This window comes from Elephas maximus, chromosome 6 (genome assembly GCF_024166365.1).
Source record: "Elephas maximus indicus isolate mEleMax1 chromosome 6, mEleMax1 primary haplotype, whole genome shotgun sequence".
In the NCBI taxonomy this organism is placed as follows: domain Eukaryota; kingdom Metazoa; phylum Chordata; class Mammalia; order Proboscidea; family Elephantidae; genus Elephas; species Elephas maximus.
Window position 1 is genome coordinate 127,798,373 of NC_064824.1, and position 26,160 is coordinate 127,824,532.

Genomic DNA, 26,160 nt, shown 5'->3' on the forward strand with positions numbered 1-26,160 from the left:
TGAAACCTTTCCTTAGACTGTATGACTCCTCTACTCTGTTTCTGTGTCACTTTCAATACAGCTCTTTACATAATTCATTACATTGTATTTTAATGGTCTGTAAGAAAAATTTTATGCCCCAAGAATTAACCTCCCAGGATAGAGTTCCTGTCTTTAGTACCCGACACCTTGTTTGCTGTGGTAGATAGACCCTTCAGTATAAAATGAACAACTGAATGCTAAATAAAGTCTAAACAAAAAGCCCTGTTATACGGTTTTTCCATTCATCAATGATTGGTCTTTTGTCTAGGTCTTATGTAGTTATATTTTTTCTTTAGAAAGTTATGCATTATTTACCCACAAGGTTATAGATAAGGCTTGATTTAATGAGAAATGAAGAATTTATAATTCAAAGGGGCAGTTATCCTAGCTTCTGAAATTAGTTCTTAGGCAAAAGATTTTAATATTTAAAACATCTTGAAAGTAAATATTACAAGTATTTATGCTATTTTTATGTGAAAAATCACTAAATTATCTTAGAAAATATAATTTGAATGGCTCAGATAAGAGTGATCATAACTAAAAAAAATAATTTTCAGATGTATTTTTTGAAAGAAATAAAATTAAACATTAATTGTTTCTGCTTTCCTATGTAAATTATTCTTTTGAAATAATTCAATTTGATTTCTTTCTCTATGGAGGATAAGTGTGAATTCCTAGTATGAGGTACATAATACTTCATAAGTATGTAGAATTTATTTTAAGACCCACAATAGCCATTGTTTTTAATTTAAAAATAATTTATTATTTCTGTGCCTATAATTTAAATGAGGACACTGTTTCCTTGACACATTTCTTCTTCTTATTTTTATTTTTTTACTGTGTAGAACATTTTCTCTGCTTAAAGTTAGTGACACGCAGTTCTTAATGCCATTTGCTTACCTACTTGTAATGGATGGTGAATATTGGTTGGACCTATACAGACTATAACAAAACACATAGAATTTCTCCCTTGGATGCAGAAACCAGTTTGTTTTAAGTTTATCCTTGGGAGGTAAGTATATAAATCACTTAGATGGAGGGAGACTGTTCCATAAGAAAGGCGATTTGAAGAGGAGGTCAGCATAGGAAATAGAAAGAAGAAGAGAAATCTAGACTGACATAATTCAAAGTTTTGGAAGTCTTAGAGAAATAAATAAGAGTGTACCCTAGCCCTGATGGCATGGTAGTTGAGAGCTACAGTGAGCTATGGCTGCTAGTCAGATGTGGGAAGTTCGAAACCACAAGCCTGTCCGTGGAAAACCTATGGAGCAGTTCTACTCGATCATATAGGATTGCTATGAGTTGGAATTGATTCCATGGCAATGGGTTGTTTTCTTTCTTTCTTTTTAATAGGTTCCAGAGCAATTATCTAGGTTTCCATTGAGCAGGAATATTTGCACCCAATATGTTATTCATTACAGGGCATAGGGTTGTAGAGAAAGATTGCCCTTTTAAAAAAAGAAAATAGACGCTTGTATTTCTTAGATAGCCTCAAAACAAACAAATAAACAACAACAACAAAAAACCCAAACCCGTTGCTGTGGAGTCAATTGCAACTAACAGAGACTCATAACATAAAAAAAAAAAAAAATTTTTTTTTTTTTTATGACATAAGGAACTACTTATTCAGTAGTACTGTACCTATCCACCATCTAACTGCTACTTTTAAGTAATTAATTGACACTGGGGATCATGCTAACCATCGGGAATCAATTAATAATAGAATTTGTAGTTGAATATAATTAACTGTGTAATACTATGCAATTTAAAAAGACTAAATATCATCATGGAGCCCTGGTGGCATAGTGGTTAAGAGCACAGCTGGCTGCTAACCAAAAGGTTGGCAGTTCAAATCCACCAGCCACTCCTTAGAAACCACATGGGGCAGTTCTACTGTGTTCTATAGTGTCACTGTGAGTCAGAACTGACTTGATGGCTCCTAACAACAACAAAATACTATAACACTAAAGTTTTCTGAAGGATTGCAGAAAAGGAGGAATCAATGCAATATATGCCTCCAGAAATATTTGGCTTCACTTGAGTAATGGGCAATCTTCATGCTGATTGGAGCCTCTCAAACCATCATTGTCAATAAGCACACAGGTGTTCTCCAAGAACCTGATTGTCCTGTATAAAAAATATAAATCTCCCTAATTCCAAACTTTAGTGATTCAGTTAAGACCATAAACTCTATAGATTTATTTGAACCTGGAATGACAGAGAATGAATTGAAACAATTGCAAACACTGCCACTGGCCAATAGAAAAGCCTAAGACCCAGGGTCACCAAATATTAACCTCAGCCTGGTTACTGAAAATATTAAGACATTTTCTTGTTGTCATAATATTTATTGCATTCTTCTTGCCCTACAAGATTGATGAAATTTACTGTGATTGCAGGAATATGATTACCCTATATGAAGAGATCATGATCACATAAGAAACTTGATATAATAACAGCAAAGTCTTGAAACAAAACCAGCATATTTAAACTGACATTGAGATGGAAATATTAAATCCCTTCATCTTTTATAATTGTTCATTTGAAAATGACATTTCTTATATGAAACAACTTATTTGGACACTCATAATGAAAATATGCCAGAGATACACCTTTTCTTTCTGAATAATTTAAAATGAAAAAAATGTTATTTCAAAGCAAATATGATATTACATTTGAAGGAACAAGAATCAAATTCACTTTATAAAGTCAAATAAAACTCATTTTTTTGCCTTAGTTATGTAGAAGATTTAATATAATTTACTATTTCACCTTTTTAATTATAATGTCAATCATTTTTGCAAAATATATTTTTAATCTTCCTAGTTCTAATCAGGCTTTGAAAGTCATCTCTTAGATAATAGCTTTGAAGTTTTGTCCGTATTCATCTCAGTGACCCAACATTTTGTGAAGAGACTTGACTAACACAGCTGTCCAAGTTTTTTCTCAGTCAGAACAAGATCATCCCCATAACTGATTCATAGATTCTTTAAATTTACTGCCATCCATCTTTTCAGCAGAATATATTTTTCATAGGTTTTAGCTACTATGCATTACATTTTCATAGATTTATGAGTCCCTGTCTGGCACAAACAATTAAGTGCTCAACTACTACATCAGAAGTTGGCAGTTCAAACCCACCCAGTGGCACCTTAGAAGACAGGCCTAGCAATCTGCTTCCAAAAGGTCAAAGCTTTGAAAACCCTATGAAGAAGGTCTACTTTGCACATGTGGGGTCACCATGAGTAGTAACTGACTTGATGGCAACTACCACCAACACCACAGTATTTCAGAAGACTTCATTTCATTTCTTCTATACTTGAAATGTTGCAGAGTCTGAGGAAACACAAATGGGGAATCCTACATTATCATCTCTCTTGACTTTTTCATATACATTTTAGGAAATGAGACACAAAGTAATTAAATGATAAGATTTTCATGTAGGTAAAATTTTATTTGTTCTCTTAAGCATTATTTATCTTTCTTACTCCAGCTTTAATTTGTTCACTCAGTAAACAATTATTGACTATTTGAGCATAAATACTGTGATAAAGATAACAGAAGGAACAAGTTGTTTATAAGTCAAAGTATCTTTGCCTCCTAGAAGCAAAGTAAAGGGAAATCAGATTTTTTGAATACTCACTATATGTTAGTTATCATGTCTAGCATTTTACATACAGCATCACTTCTAAGCCCATGTTTCTGTGGAAGTGATCTAAACTGGAATTGAACTGAGATTTATATACTACATCTAAGTTGTAGAAATAAGTAACCCTCTGTTCCCAGCCCCTTGCACACCCCTATTTGACTCTGTTAATTTACTTGGACAGAGACATTACTGAAGGAAAAAAAACACAAAACCTAATAAAAATTCCTCAAGTGTGTCCGTAATTAGAATTCAGACACATGCAGATATGTCTGCTAAAGTTGGGGTGGTTGTCATAGTGATGGCGGGGGGCAGAATGGCAGGTTTCGCCATATCAAAATTTGCTATAAGCCAATAAGGAGATGTTTCACGTCAAGCTAGAACAACAGTAGGGTTTCAAGGTTGGAAAGAAATTGTGACTCTGCTCATAGGAGGCTCCTGATATCACAGTCTATGACAAATACGTGCCTGATGATATAAGTATATGTGGGGAAAATTAACCTTATAATAATTATGGGACCAAATAACTCAGCTTTGTGACCTTCACATATGCACGTACACCAGGGTGAGAACCATTCAGCTTCTCACTTTCCAGAAGATTACAAGGCTATCATAGCATCATGAGAATTCAGGTCATTGGTGATCAAACTCTGGGGTAGCAGAGAACCACGGCAGTGGAGGGGCTGAGCACACAGCCGAAGGGTCTATATGGGCTATGTAGTGGATCGGGGGAATGCAGAAGCCACATTCATTCATTAGTGTGGGCAAAAACTCTCTGGGGAATTCATGGAAGTTTTGGAGGGGCCTGTGAAGAGACGTTTGTGGAAATTAGAGGCCCAGAAGCTGCAAATGGGCTTTGATCTGAAGAAATTCAGTTTTAACTCTTCCTTTTAGATCATATGCCCCAAAGCTTGTGAGGTCCAGAAAAATCTCTCTCCATATGTATATGTATTTTTATATTCTCTATCTTTTTCCCAAATGTTGGGTTACAAAATTACCTATGATGCAGGGTTTGTTATTATAAAACTGGGAAAGAGAAAATAAGGTAAGGCAGGGGATGAGATTCCAAAAGATAAAATACATCCCCTAAGATCACAAAAGAAAGGTAGAGCTAGGATTGAGATTCATGATGCCTAAATTCAAAGTCCAAACTAAGTATCAATGGAGATTAGAGAGAGCTTGTTAAAAGCTATTCTGGATGAGAGATTATAAAATGGGACAGAGAAAAGTATGGAAGTTCTCTGTGAATTCTTAAGGGGCATTGCTGTGAAGATGCAATGGTTTTCTGCTCCATTTCTTTTTTTTTCCTGAATTTAAGGCTATTTTTTTATGAGCTGTATGAAATAACTTCTTGATGGGATATGTACCTATGAGTTTTCTTTACGTGATTGAAACCTAGTGCTTCACAATTCAAACTTATATACTGCGTTATTAAAATGCTTGGGCATTAGACCACTTTGATATATGCATGCAATATCCTATTATGTATTAATTGTTCTTATGCTGATGCAATTAAAATAGAAACAAAACGAACACATAAAAGAGCTCCAGTCTATGTGTGATTTATACTGTGAACAGACAGTAGATCTATTAATAATGACAGGGATATTTTTAGGCTGAAACACACAAAAAAATTAGGCCATCAAGTATAGGGAAACAAAAATGGTATAGAACAGAGTAAAAAATAAATATCTTTGTCACCTGCCAGTTTTTACAATAGTTAAAATAGAAAAAAAGCAGTTTCAGAAACCCTGGTGGTGTAGCAGTTAAGGTTCTGCAGCTAACCAGAAGGTCAGCAGTTCGAATCCACTAGGCACTCCTTGGAAACCCAATGGGGGCAGTTCTACTCTGTTCTATGGGGTCGCTATGAGTTGGCATCATCCCGATGGCAATAGGTTTTTTTTTTTTTAATGAATATTACAGATTGGGGGTAATGTTGTTTGGCTTTTTAAAAATGAGAGTCTATGTACATAGTTCTGTTAAGGAAGTAAGGTACCTTGATGATGCAGTGATTAAGTGCTCAGCTGCTAACTGAAAGGTTGGCAGTTCGAACCCACCAGCTGCTCTGCAGGAGAAAGATGTGGTAGTCTGCTTCCATAAAGATTACAGACTTGAAGACCCTGAAGTAGAACTATCCCATAGGGTCCCTATGAGTGAGGATTGAGTTGATGGGAAAGGGTTTGTTTACAAAGAAAGTCATTTTGGTTTTTATCGTAAACTAAAATTAAACTTGAATTAATAGGGTAATAAAAAATGGATGGGCTTTGAGCTTGGTCAGTCCTGGATCTGAAATGTACATCACTTATGTATTAACTCTGATAGTAGTGTTTCTTAAGCTCTCTGAACCTCAGTTTTGTCATCTGAAAAATGGGATAATAATACTTTCCTTGTTGGGTGGGTGGTTGTGAGGATGAAATGGAATGATATAGGTACAGCAGCAACCATAGGGATTGCTATATGGAAGAAATAAATCATAAGGATTATATACTAAATGAAAGAAATTCCACAAAGCAAATCTTTTTGGGCTAAATTTAATTCTTTTCTCTTTTTCTAACTTTCCCTAGCTTCCCACGTAAATGAATCTCATTAGACTAAGTGAAAGAAGCCAGACTCAAAGATTACACACCATATGATTTCATTTTATGACATTTTGGAAAACTCAAAACTGTAGCGACAGAGAAAAGAAAAGTGGTTGCCAGGGGCTGATGGTGGAGGGAAGGGCTGACGACACAGGTCCATGGGTGAACTTTTGGGAGTGCAAATCTTGATTGTGGTAGTGTTTGTGAGACTGCATTTGTCAAGGTTCACACAAATGTATTTTAAAAGGATTGGCTTTGTTGTGTGTAAATTATATCTTAAAAAAATAATGCTTAAAATAAAAAAAAATGAAAACACCTAATTACTGTTAATTAGACCATTGATGAAGGAGCCCTGATGGCACAGTGGCTAAGCACTTGGCTGCTAACAGAAAGGTCAGTGATTCAAACCTACCAGTGGCTCTGCAGGAGAAAGTTGTGGCAGTCTGCCTTTGTGAAGATGACAGCCTTGCAATCCCTATGGGGTAGTTCTACTCTGTCCTAGAGGGTAGCTAGAACTCAGAATCTTCTCGATGGTGGGGAGTTAGCTGATGAACTTACACTCCAGAAGAGAGTCAAAGGCATAATTTGGTGCTTGGACCTAGTATTTGTAACTAACAGTTCAAAGACGGAATGTAAAGTATATTCATAAAACTAAATGAGAACAAGATGGCATGGAATTGATAACAGCCACAGCAATCACTAAAAGTATAAAATGAAAAATTTAAGTAATATTGGAAAAGGGCAAAAGTAAGATATACTTAAGGACAGCAGGAGAAAAGTATTTACAGGAGGGAAGCGTTGTGTTTGAGATTTCCAGAAATAGGATGAATCTGGAACAAAAATGAGTCAGCAGTGTGAGTGCGGTTGATGTAGGTAGGTGCTAATGAATTGAATATAGCTGCAGGTCCATAACAATTATGCAAAGGTTGGGCCCCACATTCTGTGCAAAACTATTGAGGAAGTTTGTGCTGCTCATCAGAAAGAACAGATGGCCAAAATATACATTTTAAGCATTTCAAGGGTTGGATTGAACTGTTCTTTCCCGCTCTATCACAACGGAAAGTAAGCAGAAATAACTGAAATGGCAGCCTGGATGATCCACATGGGATGTTTTTTAAGGAGTTATCAGGAATGTAAGTAGGATAGTCCAGTGGAAGGTAGATAGCGTGGACAGGACGGCCAGAGAGATGCGGCTTGACTTCCATTCTTAGTCACTTAGCCCTTATAAGATATTGGGCCAGTTCTGCAAAAATACAGTGAGATCTGAGAGTATTTAATGCAGTGACTGGCACAGAGTTAGGACACATCAAATGGAACCCATGGTGGCGTGGAATGTGCCTCTCAGATCTCAGACTGCAAGGAGTGAAACTGAAGAGAACAACTGCCAGCTCTGAAATCTATCCCCACCATGCTTCCAATGGGCTACTCCCAGAAGCGACTAAGAGTAGCAGGGATGGTAAGGTAGGGCCATTCCCAGGAGATGTGGGGCTCCTTCTGACACGTGACATTGCCTCAAAGACTGAACAGGCTTGCAGGATTTTCCTTAGAACTGCACCTCAGTCCAAGAGACTTTCAGCCTTCCTTTCTCCCTCCCTCCTACTTTTTCTTCCTTCCATCTCTTCTTTTCTTGGGATCAGAATGGCATAACGATCTGGCAGCTCTCCTAGTCTCTGCCTGTGTTGTCCTTGTTCTCTCTCCCAAGTGTTTCACCAAATATTTTCTTACATCTCTGATTCTATCTTGACTTCTGCTTTTCAAAAGATCTCAGATAACACAGAAGCTGCATGTTACTATCCTTGATATCAATGTGCTATTTTTGCTGGCAATAATTATTTTCTGCAGGAGTTTATTCCTTGGGAAGTCTGTGGAGATCATCAACTCAAGATGGATTTTTAAAGTATGATTTGTGAACACTGTGGGTAGATTAAACCAGGGTGTCATTAAGTCAGATGGCCCCAAACAGTGGTTAGAGAGAAAGAAATGAGTACAACCTATAGTATGGCCTCTTAGTTATATTCCTTCACCCTTTTAGATTAACCTGAGCACTTTTCATCCCATTTTTCTGGTGCTTTTCACTTTTTCCTCCTATTGGTGCTTTTAGCTTTGATAAGTAATGAAGGCAAACGTTGATCTGATTGGAAAAAAAAAAAAAATAGAGAAGATCCTTACAGAATCACCAAATGAAATGGCTTGAGAATTGCCTAGGTGAACGGCCCTTTAAGATTGTTTCCAGCTGTGTGAATCTAAATTAAATTTAGTTTTCAGTAGTAGGAATTAAAGGATAGAGCTGGCAGGGGAGCGGGTTGGGGGAGGAGGTGTATCGTAGCTTTAGTTTAATCCTATGCATTCTGACTTCAAAGCCAAAACTACTCATAACACATCATTTTCTACTCTTTTCTTAATAGTTTATAAATTTCCATCACCTACATGGTCATCCATTTCACTATGGTGTCTTTTTAACAATAAAGAAGTTATCCTTAAAGTGTAAGGGCAAGATCAAGTTTTTTAGGGCCTCTTCTAAAATCCTTAGAAATGGAGAGAACAACTCCATTCAGTCCTTGGTGATAGTAATCAGGTCACCCTTTAGTATTTTTTGTTCTGGTATAAATAGCCAATTTCATTCATTAACTTGTGTATTCATTTTGCAAGTATCTTTAGCGCCTCATTATATCCCCCTTTTTTTATTGACAAGTTCATTATTTCTGTTTGTATTTCTTGGACTCTCTCCAGTTATTCTAGAATCTTTTAAAGGCTGATGACCAATATTAGACATGTGATTATAATAAGGCTCTGACTCATTAAAAGGATTAGATGCTATGTCTTGCATTTTAATACTTTATTACCACCTAAAATATTATATCGCCTCCATTCTTCAACCCCACCTGCTAACATCACCCCCACCCCATCCACCAGAAAAGCATGTGCTAATACTTCAGTTGTGGTCAAATACTGCTCTCAGATCTTCTTTTGTTTTACATTTAGTAATCTGTTTTAAAGGTTTGTAATTTTTTGGTTCTATTTTGTAATTTGAGAGCAAATGTATAGACAATTTATTCACAATATTTCTTTTCTTTACATGCCTCTTTTATTTTAATTAAAATCAGTTTGATAGAAAATGAAAGCGAAACCCCAAACTCTAACACTTATTAGTTATGTGCCTTGGACAAATTATTTAACCCTTCTAAGCCTCCATTTCTTAATTTGGAAAATGAGGATAATCATGACGGGGGTTGGGAGAGAAAATAACATATCAGCACATGACATATATGATGTTGTTGTTGTTATTGTTAGGTGCCGTCAAGTCGGTTCCTACTCATAGCAACCCCATGCACAACAGAACGAAACGCTGCCCCATAAGTCCTGTGCCATTCTTACAATTGTTATGCTTGAGCGCACTGTTGCAGCCACTGTGTCAATCCATCTCATTGAGGGTCTTCATCTTTTCCGCTGACACTCTACCAAGCACGATGTCCTCCTCCAGGGATTGATCCCTTCTGACAATGTGTTCAAAGTATGTAAGACCCAGTCTCACCATCCTTGCTTTTAAGGAGCATTCTGGTTGTACTTCATCCAAGACAGGTTTGTTCATTCTTTTGGCAGTCCGTGGTATATGCAATATTCTTTGCCAGCACCACAGTTCAAAGGCGTCAATTCTTCTTTGATCTTCCTTTTTCATTGTCCAGCTTTCACATGCACATGACGTGATTGCAAATACCATGGCTTGGGTCAGGTACACCTTAGTCTTCAAGGTGACATCTTTGCTTCTCAATAGTTTAAAGAGGTCCTTTGTAGCAGATTTACCCAATGCAATGCATTGTGAGAATTTTTGTTTTATGTTGAGGTGTAAACCATACCGAAGGCTGTGCTCTTTGATCTTCATTAGTGAGTGCTTCAAGTCCTCTTCACTTTCAGCAAGCAAGGTTGTGTCATCTGCAGAACACAGGTTGTTAATGAGCTTTCCTCCAATCCTGATGCCTTGTTCTTCTTCATATAGCCCAGCTTCTCAGATTATTTGCTCAGCATACAGATTGAATAGGTTTGGTGAGAGGATCCAACCCTGATGCACAACTTTCCTGACTTTAAACCACTCAGAGCTTATTGTATGTAAAAACTGAGTGGCTTTTACATACAATAAGTGCTCCAAATGCCAGTGTCCTTCTTGTAGATGTACACTAAATTACAGTAAAAAAAAAAAAAAAAGCTTAATTTGAAAAAAAATGTAGCTGAAGAAAACCTTCAAAAAAGTTCCAGAAGATAATACAGATTTAGCTCTTTTGAAAAAAAACACAGATTGACTTAAAAAAGAAAGATCACATATCATTTTATTTTCATTTTTGCTCTAGCTCAGAGGAGGGTCACAAAGAAAAAAATTTTTTTATGTGTGTAAACATCTACAAATACACCCTAATCCTGAAAAAAAAAAAAAAACATGAATTTAATTTTCTCAAAAAGGGCAATGGATGTTTTTCATCAGACAAAGGGGAACTTGTTGTTAGGTGCTATTGAGTCAGTTCCGACTCATAGCGACCCTAGGTACAACAGAACAAAACACTGCTGGGTCCTGTGCCATCCTCACAATTGTTATTATAATTATAATTGATCTCATTGTTAATCCACCTCATTGAGGGTCTTCCTCTTTTTCACTGACCCTAGACTTGAGGGCACTGGGCACTGGGGCTACTTTGCCAGGCATGCTGTTCTTCTCCAGGGACTGATCCCTCCTGATAACATGTCCAAAGTATGCCATCTTCGCTCTAAGGAGCATTCTGGTTGTACTTCTAAGACAAATTTGTCCGCTCTTTTTGGTAGTCCATGGTATATTCAGTATTCTTCGCCAGCACTGCAATTCAAAGATGTCAGTTCTTCTTCAGTCTTTTTTATTCACCATCCAGCTTGCACATGCATATGAGGCAACTGAAAATGCCATGGCTTAGGTCAGGACACCTTAGTCTTCAAGGTGACATCTTTGCTTTTCAACACTTAAAGGTCTTTTGTAGCATATTTGTCCAATACAATGCATCTTTTGATTTCTTGACTGCTGCTTCCATGGGTGTTGATTGTGGATCCAGGTAAAATGAAACCCTTGACAACTTCAATCTTTTCTCCATTTATCATGATGTTGCTCATTGGTCCAGTTGTGAGGATTTTTGTTTTCTTTATGTTGAAGTGTAATCCATACTGAAGGTTGTGGTCTTTGATCTTCAGTCAGTAAGTCCTTCAAGTCCTCTTCACCTTCAGCAAGCAAGGTTGTGTCATCTGCATAACGTAGGCTGTTAATGATTCTTCCTCTAATCCTGATGTCCCATTCTTCATATAGTCCAGTTTCTTGGATTATTTGCTCAGTGTACAGATTGAATAGATATGGTGAAAGTATACAACCCTGACGCACATCTTTCCTGACTAAACCACGCAGCATCCCTCGTTTTGTTTGAACAACTTCCTCTCGATCTATGTACAGGTTCCTCATGAGCACAATTTAGTGTCCTGAAATTCCCATTCTTCACAATGTTATCCATAATTTGGTTTGATCCACACAGTTGAATGCCTTTGCATAGTCAATACAACACAGGTAAACATCTTTCTGGTATTCTCTGCTTTCAGCCAGGATCCATTTGACATTAGCAATGATATTCCTGGTTCTACATCTTGTTCTGAATCCAGCTTGAGTTTCTGGCATTTCCCTGTCAATATTCTGCTACAGCCACTTTTGAATGATCTTCAGCAAAATTTTACTTGTGTGTGATATTAATGATGTTGTTCAATAATTTCCACGTTTGATGGGATCACCTTTCTTGGGAATACGCATAAATATGGATCTCTTCCAGTCAGTTGGCCAGGTAGCTGTCTTCCAAATTTCTTGGCATAGAAGAGCGAGCACTTCCAGTGCTGCATCTGTTTGTTGAAACATCTCAATTGGTATTCCATCAATTCCTGGAGCCTTCTTTATCACCAATTCCTCCAGTGCAGCTTGGACTTCTTCCTTCAATACCATCGGTTCCTGAAGGGAAGCTTAGCATGGAGAAAAGAAAACCTCACAGACATGAGAGAGCTATCCAAAAATACTAGGAATGTTAGGAGCAGGGGTTTGAACCAATTTATTCTGGTTCAAACCCTTGCTGAGAATATACATTTCTAACCAACTCCCGGGCAAAGCTAATGTTGCTGGTTAGGACCAATTGTGAGAACTGCTAGTAGGGCAGTGGTTCTCAAAATTCATTGTACATAAGAATTCCCTGGGGATCTTGTTAAAATGTAGACTCTGATTCAGTATATCTGGGGTAGAACTGTGAATTCTCAGCAGGGGGTTCAAACCAGTTCTTTCAAAGCCCTGGTTAGGAGGGACTGAATTTGTTTTGAATTGAACTGAAAACTATGATTAGTACAAGGACAAGTTGGAGGGAACCAAGAGAAGACCTTTGTAATGCTGAAAACCAGCCAAAGGGGAACTTATCCTCTCAGAATGTGTTAGTTTTGAATCACAAAGGCTGGAAGATCACTTTTTGTATAGAAAATTTAAGCACTAAGGCGTAGTTGCATTAGACCTGTATTTCTCAAGCTAACTCATAATGCAGAGCAGGAAACTCTAGATGGCTTTCTGGAGACCATTGGAGTGAGAGATAGGGAGAAATGGATGGAGAGAGAAGTTTCCTTGCAATATTAAGCTCTCGAAGAGATGGGGCAGAAAAGAACTGGCAAGAGACCATATGTGTTTACCATCCCCATCCTTGCACCAGTGTTTGGCAAGCATGAATATAAATGTGTTCATTCTTTCATATGCCCCTGCTCTGGTCAAGGCACTGGGAGGGCAGGGAAAAAGGCATTCATGATTCCTGACCTTTGGAAATGTGAAGGTAAATTCAAAAGAACATGATTGAAAAAAAAAATAGATGATAAATAGAATAACAGTGAGTTTGAAAGGGCTGTGAAGGAATGGATGAGGGTCTAGATAGAGAAAACCAGAGAAGGGGAGAGTGGTGGAGAAGTCAGAGAAAAGTTCTCTAAGGAGCTGTTATTAATTAACCTGAGGGCTTTAAAAATAGAAAAAGAAAACGAGAGAGAGATACATAAATATATAGACAGAGAGAGAGAAAACCAGGTATGCACATAGAGAAAAAAAATAGCATCTGTGAAGCATGAAAGACCTTGGCATTTTCTAGGAAGTGAAAGAAAACCTGTGTGACTAGAGATTTGCTCTGGGTGAAGCTGGAGAGGTAGGCAGGGCCTTATAGGAACTTGATTTTATTCTAACTGAAATGGGAAGCTATTGAAAGATTTTAGGATAAGAAACCAGAACGAATTTACATTTTAAGAAGACAGTTTTAAAAAATTTTTTACTTTAAAAAAAAATTCAAACACAGAAAATTTGCAGAATGTTACAATGAATTTCTTTGTACCCTTGACCTACATTTACCAGTTTTCCTATGCATTCTCTCTCTCTTTATATATATATATATATATATATATACATATAGCCATTGCTGTTGTTGATATTATTATACCATCCATCTAAATGTGATTTATAGGCATCATGACCCTTTACCCTTAAGTAGTTCAGTACCTCCCAAGAAAAAGCACATTTTCTTACATAACCTGAAATAATTGCCAAATTCAGTAAATGTAACATTGATGCAATACTGTTAGCTAATAGGCAGAGCATATTTGCATTTCCCAATTTGCCTCTATAATGTTCTTTACAGAATTTTTTTTTTTTCCGGATCCAGGATCCATTCCAGGATCACTCATTGCTTTCAGTTGCCATGTCTCCTTAGCTCTTTTTGGTCCGGAACAGTCCTCAGCCTTTGCCTTGCTTGACATTGACCTTTTAGAGAGTACAGGCTAGTTGCTGTGCAACCCAAAGCCCTTCAATATGGGTTTGCGTGATGCTTTCTCATGATTACATTCAGTCAGGTAATGTATTTTTGGCCAGAATACCACAGAAGTGATGCCCTCTGGCAAGAATAATACAAAAATCACGACCTTCTCATTGCATCGCATCAGGAAATATATGATATTGCTTTGTCCCATAGATTAGTGATATTAATTTTGACTATTTGGTGAGGGTGAGATCAGCTAAGTTTTTCCACTGGAAAGTTCTCATTTTTTTTTCCTTTCCCTGAGAGATACATTCAGACTCTGTAAATATCCTGTTTTCTATTAACTTTTACTCAATATTATTTAGCTTTATTGATAATTCTTACCTGAATCAATATGATGGTTGCAAAATGTTGATTTTTGTAATTATTTTTTCTTTTAAGTTGGTAGTCATTCTTTTTTATTACTTTTTAGAGATGTTTATATGTTTCATGTATCTGCTCAGTCATTTATTCTCAATGTGAACTCATGGATTATTGTTTTATCCAATGTTTTTTACTCTATTCCTGCCATTACTCATTTTGAGACTCAGATTGTCCCATATTTGACTATTGGGAGCTCTTTAAAGCTGGGTCATTTGTCCTTTCCACATGTCCCTGTCAGTTTTTTGAGATATTCCAGAGTGTTTCGTAGATGCAAAGATGGTGAGACTACATCTCACATACTTTGGACATGTTATCAGGAGGGAGCAGTTCCTGGAGAAAGACATCATGCTTGGTAAAGTAGGGGTCATAAGAAAAGAGGAAGACCCTCAACGAGATGGATTGACACAGTGGCTGCAACAATGTGCTCAAGCATAACAACTATTGTGAGGATGGTGCAAGGCTGGGCAGGGTTTCATTCCATTGTATGTAGGGTCGCTATGAGTCAGAACCAACTCGATGGCACCGAACAACAAACAGGTTCATCTTATTTTCCTTTAGTAGAGGGTGGCTTTTAGAAATCAACCTCTGGGTGAAAAAGTTCACCCTTGGAACTATGTAAAATATTGACGGCTAGAAGCAACCTGATCTGAGATTGTTGCAGTCCTCTGAGTGAATAATTGCACTGGTTTGGTACAAGTGATGGTGGTGGAGAGATGGAAATGAAGACATATTATATACATATATCTATTTATCTATCTACCTAGCTATCTATTTATATGTATTTGTTGTTGTTGTTGCTAGGTGCTATTGAGTTGGTTCTGACTTGTAGTGACCCTGTGTACAACAGAATGAAACACTGCCCGGTCTTGCACCATCCTCCCATAGTTGCTATGTTTGAACCCATTGTTGCAGCTACTGTGTCAATCCATCTTGTTGAAGGTCTTCTCTTTTTCACTGACCCTCTACTTTACCAAGCATGATGTCCTTCTCCAGGGACTGCTCCCTCCTGATAACATGTCCAAAGTATGTGAGACATAGTCTCTCCATCCTCACTTCTAAGGAGCATTCTGGCTGTACTTCTTCAAGACAGATTTGTTTGTTCTTCTGGCAGTCCATGGTATATTCAATATTCTTCGCCAACACCATAATTCAAAGGCATCAATTCTTCAGTTTTCCTTATTCATCATCCAGCTTTCGCATGCATACAAGGTGATTGAAAACACCATGTGTTGAGTCAGGTGCACCTTGACCCTCAAAATGATATCTTTGCTTTTTAACACTTCAAAGAGGTCCTTTGCAGTGTATTTGCCCATTGCAATATGTCATTTGATTTCTTATATATGTATATATTAAAATGCTGTTGGCTGCTAACCTAAAGGGTGTCAGTTTGAACCCACCCGGTGGCACTGTGGAAGATATGGCTGACAATCTGCTTCAGTTATGATTGTAGCCAAGAAAACCGTATAGAGCAGTTCTCCTCTGTAATACATGAGGTCGCCATGAGTCAGAGTTAACTCCACGGTAACTAACAGCTACACACGCACACACACATACACATTCTTAGCTATATAATTAGATACAGAGCTTGCTGATAGATTGTATTTTGAGGGTGAGAACAAAGGTGAATTCAACCCCAGGTTTCTGAAATCCACAGTTAGGAAGGTGCTGTATATTGCTGACGTTTGCTGTCCCTTCTGGGCTAACATGTTGATGATTCTATGCCCTGGCAGCAGGCTGTTTGGCATTGTCTTTTTGCTGACTGTGCTGAATGTGACCAAACTTGCATCTGCATCTGTGGGGTCATGCCCATGTGTTGCCATGGCAACCTCCTAGGGTACAGCTGCGTGACTGCCTCTGTGGCTTCCATGAATACGAGCCTCTGGAATAGACTGACTGAAGGTACTTGGAGATGACTCTGCTGGTGCCCAATAGTATTGGGAACATCATTGCTGGCTTTAGAAACAGGGAATTAACAAAGGGAATTTTTATCAGAGCCTCTGGCATGGAATACAGGTAACAAAAGTTTGAAATTTGATGAAAGAAAATGCTAGCTGGTCTTTCTGTTGTCAATATGTATTTCATAATAGGAATACAAACATTAGGGAATGCAGTTAGGAGATTTATGTAGCTTATATTTTGTATATATCTGATAATAAGCTTATCCCCCTTTATTTCATATCTAATAAATAAGCTTTGATTGTCATAATCAGGAAGATGTTAAAGCTATGGTATTTACTGTATCTCCTATCTTCTTTTGCCTTCAAGTAAATAAATGATAATTAAAAATCTATAATCAAAGTACGATGATACTCCAAAACCTCTCTTGATGATGTTTTATTTTTAAACACTCTGTGTTCTCTATTGATTTTCATAAAAATAAGGAATCCAACGTATGTAAGTTCAGAGAGAATTCCCTTAAGGAGAGAGAGAATCTAGCATGTTTGGGAAAGTGAAGTGTGATTCACAATAAGTGACCTTGCTGCTTTTTAGACTATTGATGTTTCTTTGGATGCAGGCTTCTTTGTTCCTGGAACACTGGGTCCTCCGCTTTCTCCTGGATGTCTAGCTTGCTGATTTTGTGACTCAAGCAGTTTTCTACCTCACTCTCTGCAAAGTTCTGAAGCACCAGATGCAAGCTCTAATCTCTTGACTCAGAGGATCCTCACTCCAGATCACTGACTGTTTATGTACCATGAGGCCGTGGGTGCCTGAAATAATTCCCTAGTGAATGTGTTCAGGGACAGATGATACATTCCATTACAGTCCATTGAATGCTTTATGTAAAATCAGGTAGTTAACAAGCTAAGCTCTGCAGCTTGTCTGCACGGGCTTGAGACCCAGGTCCATCCTTCCTTAACTGACTGACTTTAAGCAAGCCGCTAAATGAAACCATTCTGTTTTCTCAAGTATGAAATGAGGGTAATGATAGTATTTAACTCATCAAATTGTTCTGAAACATTAAGGAGATAATCCATAAAAACACTTGGCATGGGGCCTGGTGCTTAGTAGAAACTAAGTAAGTGATGGAATTATTGTAATAATAATAAAGCTATCACTTTGCAATTGCTTATTATATGCGAGGTCTATAATATTTTTTTTATAATACGAGTTACTTTACCTACCTGCTCTCTTTGATAGGTACAGCCACTCTGTAAGGTGGGTGCCATTAATGATCCCATTTTAGAAACAAGGGGAAAGACCAAACCAAACCCCTTGCCATTGAGTTGATTCTGACTCATGGCGACCCCATGTGTTACAGAGTAGAAAATTCCCATAGAGTTTTCTTGACTGTAGTCTTTACAGAAGCAGATTGTCACAACCTCTCTTCTGCAGTGCCACTAGATGGGTTTGAACTGCCAAACTCCAGGTTAGTAGGCAACCCACAAATCTTTTGTGCCACCCAGGAATGTGTTGTTGTGTTGTTGTTATGTACCATCGGGTCAGTTCTGACTCATAGCGACCCTGAATACAATAGAATGAAACACTGTTCGGTCCTGTGCCATCCTCACAATCATTGTTATGCTTCACCCCACAGTTGCAGCCACTGTGTCAATCCATCTCCTTGAAGTACTAGTACTTAAAAAAAAAAAAAAAAGGAATTAGCTAAGGAGCTAGCTGAGGAACTAATACAAGGAGGTACTAGTGGAGATGAGATTCCAAATAGCCTTTGTCTGCAGTGACGCTGGCTGTATTCCAAAAATGAAAGCAGGCACTTTATATTTGTTAATAGCTTACACTTATGGAGCTTTTGCTAGATAGTACCAATAACAAGTATTCACAGAATGTTTACAATCCATTGAGGTACGTTCTTTTATCTAGTTTATCTGCTTTAATCCCAAACCTATGGATTAGGGATGAATTACTACTATTTCACAGATGAGAAGACTAAGGCTTAGAGAGCTCAAGTACCCTGCTCAATGTTTTGGGGCAAGTAAGTGAAGGCAGCCCTTGGAGACATCTCTGCCTGACTCCATGGTCCAGAGCATCCCCTCACCCACAGCTGTCTGCTGTCTGCCCTGAGGTGCCCTCAACATCCTATCCTATGTGTAATTACTTTAAAAATCATTGGCACAGAGATCCATTATTTTGTAAGATGTTTGCAAAGTGCTTTGCAATTTAAAACATGCTTATCAAAAATTTATTTCATTGGATATCTCCAACATGTATAGGGCTCATTATATAGATGTTACAGATCACCAAAAGAAGGCTCAGAGAAGTAAAGCAACTTGCTGAAGAATGCACAGTGATTATATAAAACCCAGAAGTGGGGAAGTGATTGGGCCTAGTACATCTCAAGGCTAAACTAATAGAACAATGCTTAGTATTCTATAACTCTAAATTTATTTCAGCATAACAAAACACAAAAGGTATCAGTCTATCCCTCTAAAATTAGATTTCAAAATATACGTAGTCCTTCCTCTTCTTTTCTTCCTTCAGGACCTCCCAGGCAACAGGGTAAGATGGGGGTGGGTAGATGTGACTTATGATCCACATGGCCCCCTCCACGTCCAGGCCATCTCCAGCCAATCTCGCAAATGACAGATCCCCTAGAAGTGTTCAAAATAGAAAACAGGAAAAACAGGGAGCCAGTAGTGAGATTTGTGCTCTGAGAAAAGCCTGAGCTCTTATTACCTGCCCTGAGGAGAAGCCCCATTTTGGTCCAAACATCAAGAGGAACCCAGATCTTAAGTGGCACCACACCCAAAGAGCCCATTGCCGTTGAGTTGATTCCAACTCAGAGTGACCTATAGAACTGAGCAGAGCTGCCCCATAGGGTTTACAAGGTTATGGTCTTCACAGAAGCAGACTGCCATTTCTTTCTCCTGTGGAGCTGCTGGTGGGTTCCAACCACCTAACTTTTGATTAGGAGCCAAGCTCTCAACCACTGCACCATCAGGGTTCTGTGAGTGGCACAACACTGGCAATATTGCTCGCCTTAACTCTCAGTGGTTCTTAGTGCCTATGAGAACTTCTCTCATCGGTTTTTAATCTGTGATACATATCATACAAAAATTCCCATGGGCAACACACTCACAAGGGCATGCCCAGATTTTTACAAAACCTTCAGTATTTCATGGAAAATGAAAATAACTGGAAAATAATAGTTGATTGATGCAATGGTTTAGATATCCCAGATTGCTCAGCAGGTGCTGTAGCATGTAATGGTGGGTAATAACTTCTAAGAGGGCCAAGGTGTTTCAATGGTAGATCTCGCCTTCCACATAGGAGACCCGGATTAACTTTTGGCCGATGCACCTCATGTGCAGCCACGACTTGTCTGTCAGTGGAGACTTGCATGTTGCTGTGATTCTGAATGGGTTTCAGTGGAGCTTCCAGGCTAAGACAGACTAGAAGGAAAGAACTGGTGATGTACTCCTGAAAATCAGCCAGTGAAAACCCTATGGATCACAATGGTCTGATCCTGTGGTACATAGGGTCTGCATGAGTTGGAGGCCAACTTGATGGCATCTAACAACAACAATTATTTATAAGCAATTCTCCAGTCTCAGTAGTTGGAGTGGATTCCACTTCCAGACTGAAGTGGTTATTAAGTGGAGCTGTCTTCCCCATGACCTCTTTCCCATTTACCAACTAAATGGAGAGAATTCTGATAACTCAGAAGAGGATAGAACCCTAAGACAGAGGAAGCCTGGGTCCTTGAATCATTCTACGAAGACCTTCCACTGGTACATTCTATTGGAATTTATGTGAGTAAGAAATATAAATCATGAAACATTAGGGTTGTATGTTACAGCAGGAGGCCTAGATGCACAGTGGTTAAGAGCTATGGCTGCTAACCAAAATGTTGTCAGTTCAAATCCACTAGCCTAACCTTGGAAACTCTATGGGGCAGTTTTGCTCTGTCCTAGAGATTTACTATGAATCAGAATCGACTCAATGACAATAGATTTGGTTTAGTTTTGTTACGTTATAGCAGTGAGCCTTCCCAATACAATCACTATGGGTAATTCATTATACTGATCTTGCTCTATATCATCCTTGAAATGGAGCATAGACTCATCTATCTCCTGGGGATTTTTGTGTGATTCATTTAGATAATACATATTGCCAGGCACATTGTAAAGGCCCTGTAAACTGTAGCCATTGTTATCAAAAGGTACTGCTTTTACTGTTATATGTTAGCATGACATACAAGAACTTTATTAAGACACCATCTTGCTATTCCAGCCTAATTCCCAGTCTTCCTCTCCATTTCATTTGGCATTTCTCTTGTTTCTCCACTGAGCCCTAGTCCCCACCCCTAGACTAGCATGCATGTCTTTCTCTTCATACTTTTGGGATTTTCTTTACACTAGTTTTCCTTCCTGGAATTTCCTTTTTTTCCCTTCCATCCCCATTTATCTACTCGACAAAATAGTACTCATGATTCAAGGTGTGCCTAAAATCATTCAAGGTATAGCTAAAACGTCACCTTTTTCTGGAAGCTTCTCTAAACATAATTGATTGCTCTCTTCTCTTGTAATCTGACAGCACTTTGAACACACATCTATTACAAAACTTAACAAGGGGGGCTAAAGTAATGTTACTCAAAGGATAGCATCTTTTGCTGGAAGTTTGTGATCTCCTCAAGGGCAAGTACTGTAGTTACTAGTCCAGGAAATAGTATTTTTCTTATACATTCACATGAATGAGAAAAAAAGAGAAAATACCAAAAACTTCCCTTGGCACCAAAATCTCCTACAGCCACATTCTGCATATTTTTTATTCTTTAGAGAAAAATTTCTCAGTGATATTGTCATTTGCTCCTCAACCCTCCTAAATCTTGCTTCTTTACTACCTGCTTCATTGAAACTTCTTGAGTCCAGGGTATCACCAGCCTGCATTTGAAGAAGGCAATGTACAAGTCTCTGATTTTCTATTACTTATGCCCTCATCTCTTGGTTTCCAGAACACTCACTCCTATCTCTCTCCTCAGCTTCTTCCTATCTTATCATCCTCTACCCAAGCCCTAAATGTTGGAGTTTCTGATAGCCTGGTCTTGGACCTTTGTCTTCTCTCTAGTTGTGTTCTTTCCTTGAGTGATACTATCCCCTCACCTGGCTTTAAATACCATGTTAAAAAAATTGCCATCAAATAGATTCTTACTTATAGTGACCCTACAGGACAGGGTAAAACTGCCCCGTAACCAAAGAATGGCTGGTGGATTCAAACTGCTGGCCTTTTGTTTAGCAGCCATAGCTCTTACTTCACCACCATGGCTCCTAAATACCATGTACATGCTCATGAAACACAAATTATATCTCCTGCCTTTGCTACTCCCTCAAAGAGTAGACATGTCAAATTTAATGTCTGAAATACAGCTCTTACACGTTCTTCTTGCAAAACTCTTTTCCTCCCAGTCCCAGTAATCTCAGTAAGAGACACCACATACTACCCAGTTGTTCATGCCAAGATTTTAAGTCAATAAAAATGTTGCAACATAAAATTGAGTGAATTCTCAGAAAGAAGAAAAGAAAAGAAAAAAAACAGGTTGAAAAGTAAAAAGTGACGAAAATTCAAGGCTCAGGACAAAGATCCCGCTAACAGGAGCTGCAGAAAAAAAGGATAAAAAGGAAGGGAAAACTTAGCAAAAAACTCATTAAAAAAAAATACACTAGAATTGGAAGACATGAATTTTGAATTGAAAAGACTGACTGCATTGACAATGAATGAAAATAGACTCACAATAGGCACACCACTGAAAAATTTCAAATCACTAGGAATAAAGAGATGATTCTTGAAACTTCTGATATATTTGACTGCATGGAAAATTGATCTGGAAGCCCTTGAAATAATATTTTTTTAAATAAAAATCATGTTGATAAAACTATTCATGTAATTCTTCTACCACTAGTATTCTGTTATAAATTCTATCATAGTATTTATTTCCATTTTAATAATTGCCATAATAGTAATAACCTTACTCATTAATTCTTTTTCTTATTTATTTGACTTCCATCTCCATTAGAATGTAAGTTTCATGGGGATGATCCCCTTCTGTTTTGTTCTCTGTTGTATCCTCTTTATCTAGGACAGTGCCAGATACAGAAGAGACATTTAAGTAAATATTGACTAAGTGAATGAGTAAAAAAATGAGTGAAGTTCTTGGTGAATAAAGAAGAAAGTTTAGGGTTTTATTTCAACTCATATCGACCCTATACAACAGAGTAGAACTGCTCTTTAGGGTTTCCAAGGTGCGACTGGTGGGTTTGAACTGCCAACCTTTTGGTTAGTAGCTGAGCTCTAAACTGCACCACTAGGGCACCTAGGGCTCTATGTTGTTGTTGTCATTAGGAGCCTTTGTGTTGGTTCCAACTCATAGCAACCCTATGTACAACAGAAAGAAACACTGCCCTGTCTTGCGCCATCCTCACAGTTGTTGCTATGCTTAAGCTCATTGTTGAAGCCACTACTTTAATCCATCTTGTTGAAGGTCTTCCTCTTTCTCACTGACCCTCTACCAAGCATGGTGTCCTTCTCCAGGGACTGATCTGTTCTGGTAACATGTCCAAAGTATGTGAGACTTAGTCTCACCATCCTTGCTTCTAAGGAGCATTCTGGTTGTACCTCTCCCAAGACAGATTTGTTCATTCTTTTGGCAATTCATGGTATATTCAATATTCTTCTTCAACACCACAATTCAACTGCATCAATTCTTCTTCTGTCTTCCTTATTCATAGTCTAGTTTTCATAGACATATTAAGCAATTGAAAACACCATGGCTTGGGTAAGCCACGCCTTAGTCTTCAAGGTGACATCTTTGCTTTTCAACACTTTAAAGAGGTCTTAAATTTACAGTAGATTTACTCAGAGCAATACATGGTTTGATTTCTTGACTGATGCTTCCATGGGTGTTGATTTTGGATCCAAGTCAAACGAAATCCTTGACAACTTCAATCTTTTCTCCATTTATCGTGTTGTTGTCTGTTGGTCCAATTGTGAGGATTTCTATTTTGTTTATGTTGAGGTGTAATCCATATGGAAGGCTATGGTCTTTGATCTTCAGTCAGTAAGTCCTTCAAGTCCTCTTCACTTTCAGCAAGCAAGGTTGTGTCATCTGCATAATGCAGGTTGTTAATGAGTCTTCCCCCAATCCTGACGCCCCGTTCTTCATAAAGTCCAGCTTCTCGGGTGATTTGCTCAGCCTACAGACTGAATAGGTATGGCGAAAGAGTACAACCAGGATGCACAACTTTCCTGACTTTAAACCATGCAGTATCCCTTTGTTCGGTTCAAACGACTGCCTCTTGATCCATGTACAGGTTCCTAATAAGCATAATTAAGAGTTGTGGAATTCCCATTCTTTGCAATGTTATTCATAATTTGTTATGATCCACACAGTAGAATGCCTTCGAATAGTCAATAAAACACAGGTAAACATTGTCCTAGTATTCTCTACTTTCAGCCAGGATCCATCTGACATCAGATATGATGTCCCTTACTCCAAGTCCTTTTCTGAGTCTAGTTTGAATTTCTGGCAGTTGTCTGTCGATATACTGGTACAGCCACTTTTGAATGATCTTCAGCAAAATTTTGCTTGCCTATGATATTGTTTGATAACTTCCGCATTCAGCTGGATTGCCTTTCTTGGTAATAAGCATAAATACGGATCTCTTCCAGTTGGTTGACAGGTAACTGTCTTTCAAATGTCTTGGCACAGGTGAGTAAGCACTTTCAACACTGCATCTATTTGTTGAAATATCTCAACTGGTATTCTGTCAATTTCCAGAGCTTTGTTTTACACCAATGCCCTCAGTGCAGCTTGGACTCCTTCCTTCAGTACCATTGGTTCCTGATCATATGCTACCTCCTGAAGTGGTTGAACATCAACCAATTCTTTCTGGTATAGTGACTGTGTATGTTCCTTCCATTTTCTTTTGATGCTACCTGTGTTGTTTAACATTTTCCCTGTAGAATCCTTCAATATTGCAAGTCAAGCCTTGAATTTTTCCTTCAGTTCTTTCAGCTTGAGAAATGCAGAGCATGTTCTTCCCTTTTGGTTTTCTATCTCCAGGTCTTTGCATGTCATTTTAATACTTTGCCTTCTCGAGCCTCCTTTGAAATCTTTTATTCAGCTCTTTTACTTCATCATTGCTTCCTTTTGCTTTAGCTACTTGATGTTCAAAAGCAAGTTTTAGAGTCTCTTCTGACATCAGTTTTGGTCTTTTCTTTCTTTCCTGTCTTTTTAATGACCTCTTGCTTTCTTCATGTATGATGTCTTTGATGTCATTCCACAGCTCGTCTGTTCTTCTGTCATTGGTGATCAACGTGTCAAATCTATTCTGAGATGGTTTCTGAATTCAGGCGGGATATTCTCAAGGTTGCACTTTGGCTCTCACTGACTTGTTCTAATTTTCTTCAGTTTCAACTTGAACTTCCATACGAACAATTGGTGGTCTGTTCTGGAGCCGGCCCCTCGTCTTGTTCTGACTGATGATATTGAGCTTTTCCATCGTCTCTTTCCACAGATGTAGTTGGTCTGATTCCCGAGTATTCCATTTGGTGAGTTCCATGCATATAGTCACAGTTTATATTTGTGCAAAAGGGTATTTGCAATGAAGAAGTCATTGCTGTTGCAAAAATTCTATCATTTTTTTCTATCACCACTTCTATCCAGAATTGCTTCTATCACCAAGGCCATATTTTCCAACTACTGATCCTTCTTGTTTCCAAATTTCTCATTCCAATCACTTGCAATTATCAATGCATCCTGATTGCATGTTTGATCAATTTCAGACTGTAGAAGTTGGTAAAAATCTTCAATTTCTTCATCTTTGGCCTTAGTGGTTGGTGTGCAAATTTGAATAATAGTAGTATTAACTGGTCTTCCTTATAAGCATATGGATATTATAGTATCACTGACAGTTTTACTTCAGGATAAATCTTGAAATGTTCTTTTTGATGATGACTACAATGTCATTCCTCTTCAAGTTGTCATTCCTGGCATGGTAGACCATGTGATTGTCTGATTCAAAATGGCCAATACCAGTCCATTTCAGCTCACCAATGCCTAGGATATTGATGTGTATTGTTTAATTTCATTTTTGATGATTTTCAATTTTCCTAGATTCATACTTCTACATTCCATGTTCCAGTTATTAATGAATGTTTGCAGCTGTTTCTTCTCATTTTGAATTGTGCCACATCAGCAAATGAAGGACCTGAAAGCTTGACTGTATCCATGGCATTAAGGTTGACTCTACTTTGAGGAGGCAGCTCTTCCCCAGTCGTCTTTTGAGTGACTTCCAGCCTGAGGGTCTCATCTTCTGGCACTATATCAAACAATGTTCCACTGCTATTCATAAGGTTTTCACCAGCTAATTCTTTTCAGAAGTAGACCTCCAGGTCCTTACTCCTAGTCTGTCTTAGTCTGGAAGCTCAGCTAAAACCTTTCCACCATGGGTGACCCTGTTGGTATTTGAATACCAGCCACATAGCTTCCAGCATCACAGCAACACACCAGCCCCACAGTGTGACAAACTGACAGATACATGGAGGTAGAGTTCTATAGGGACATTCAAAACCAGTTGCCCTTGAGTTGATTTTGACTTTTGATGACCCCATGTATGTGAGAGTAAAATTGTGCCCCATAGTGTTTTCAAAGACTGATATTTTGGAGGTAGATCACCATACCTTTCTCATGAAGCACTTCTGAGCCTCTAACCTTTTGGTTCAT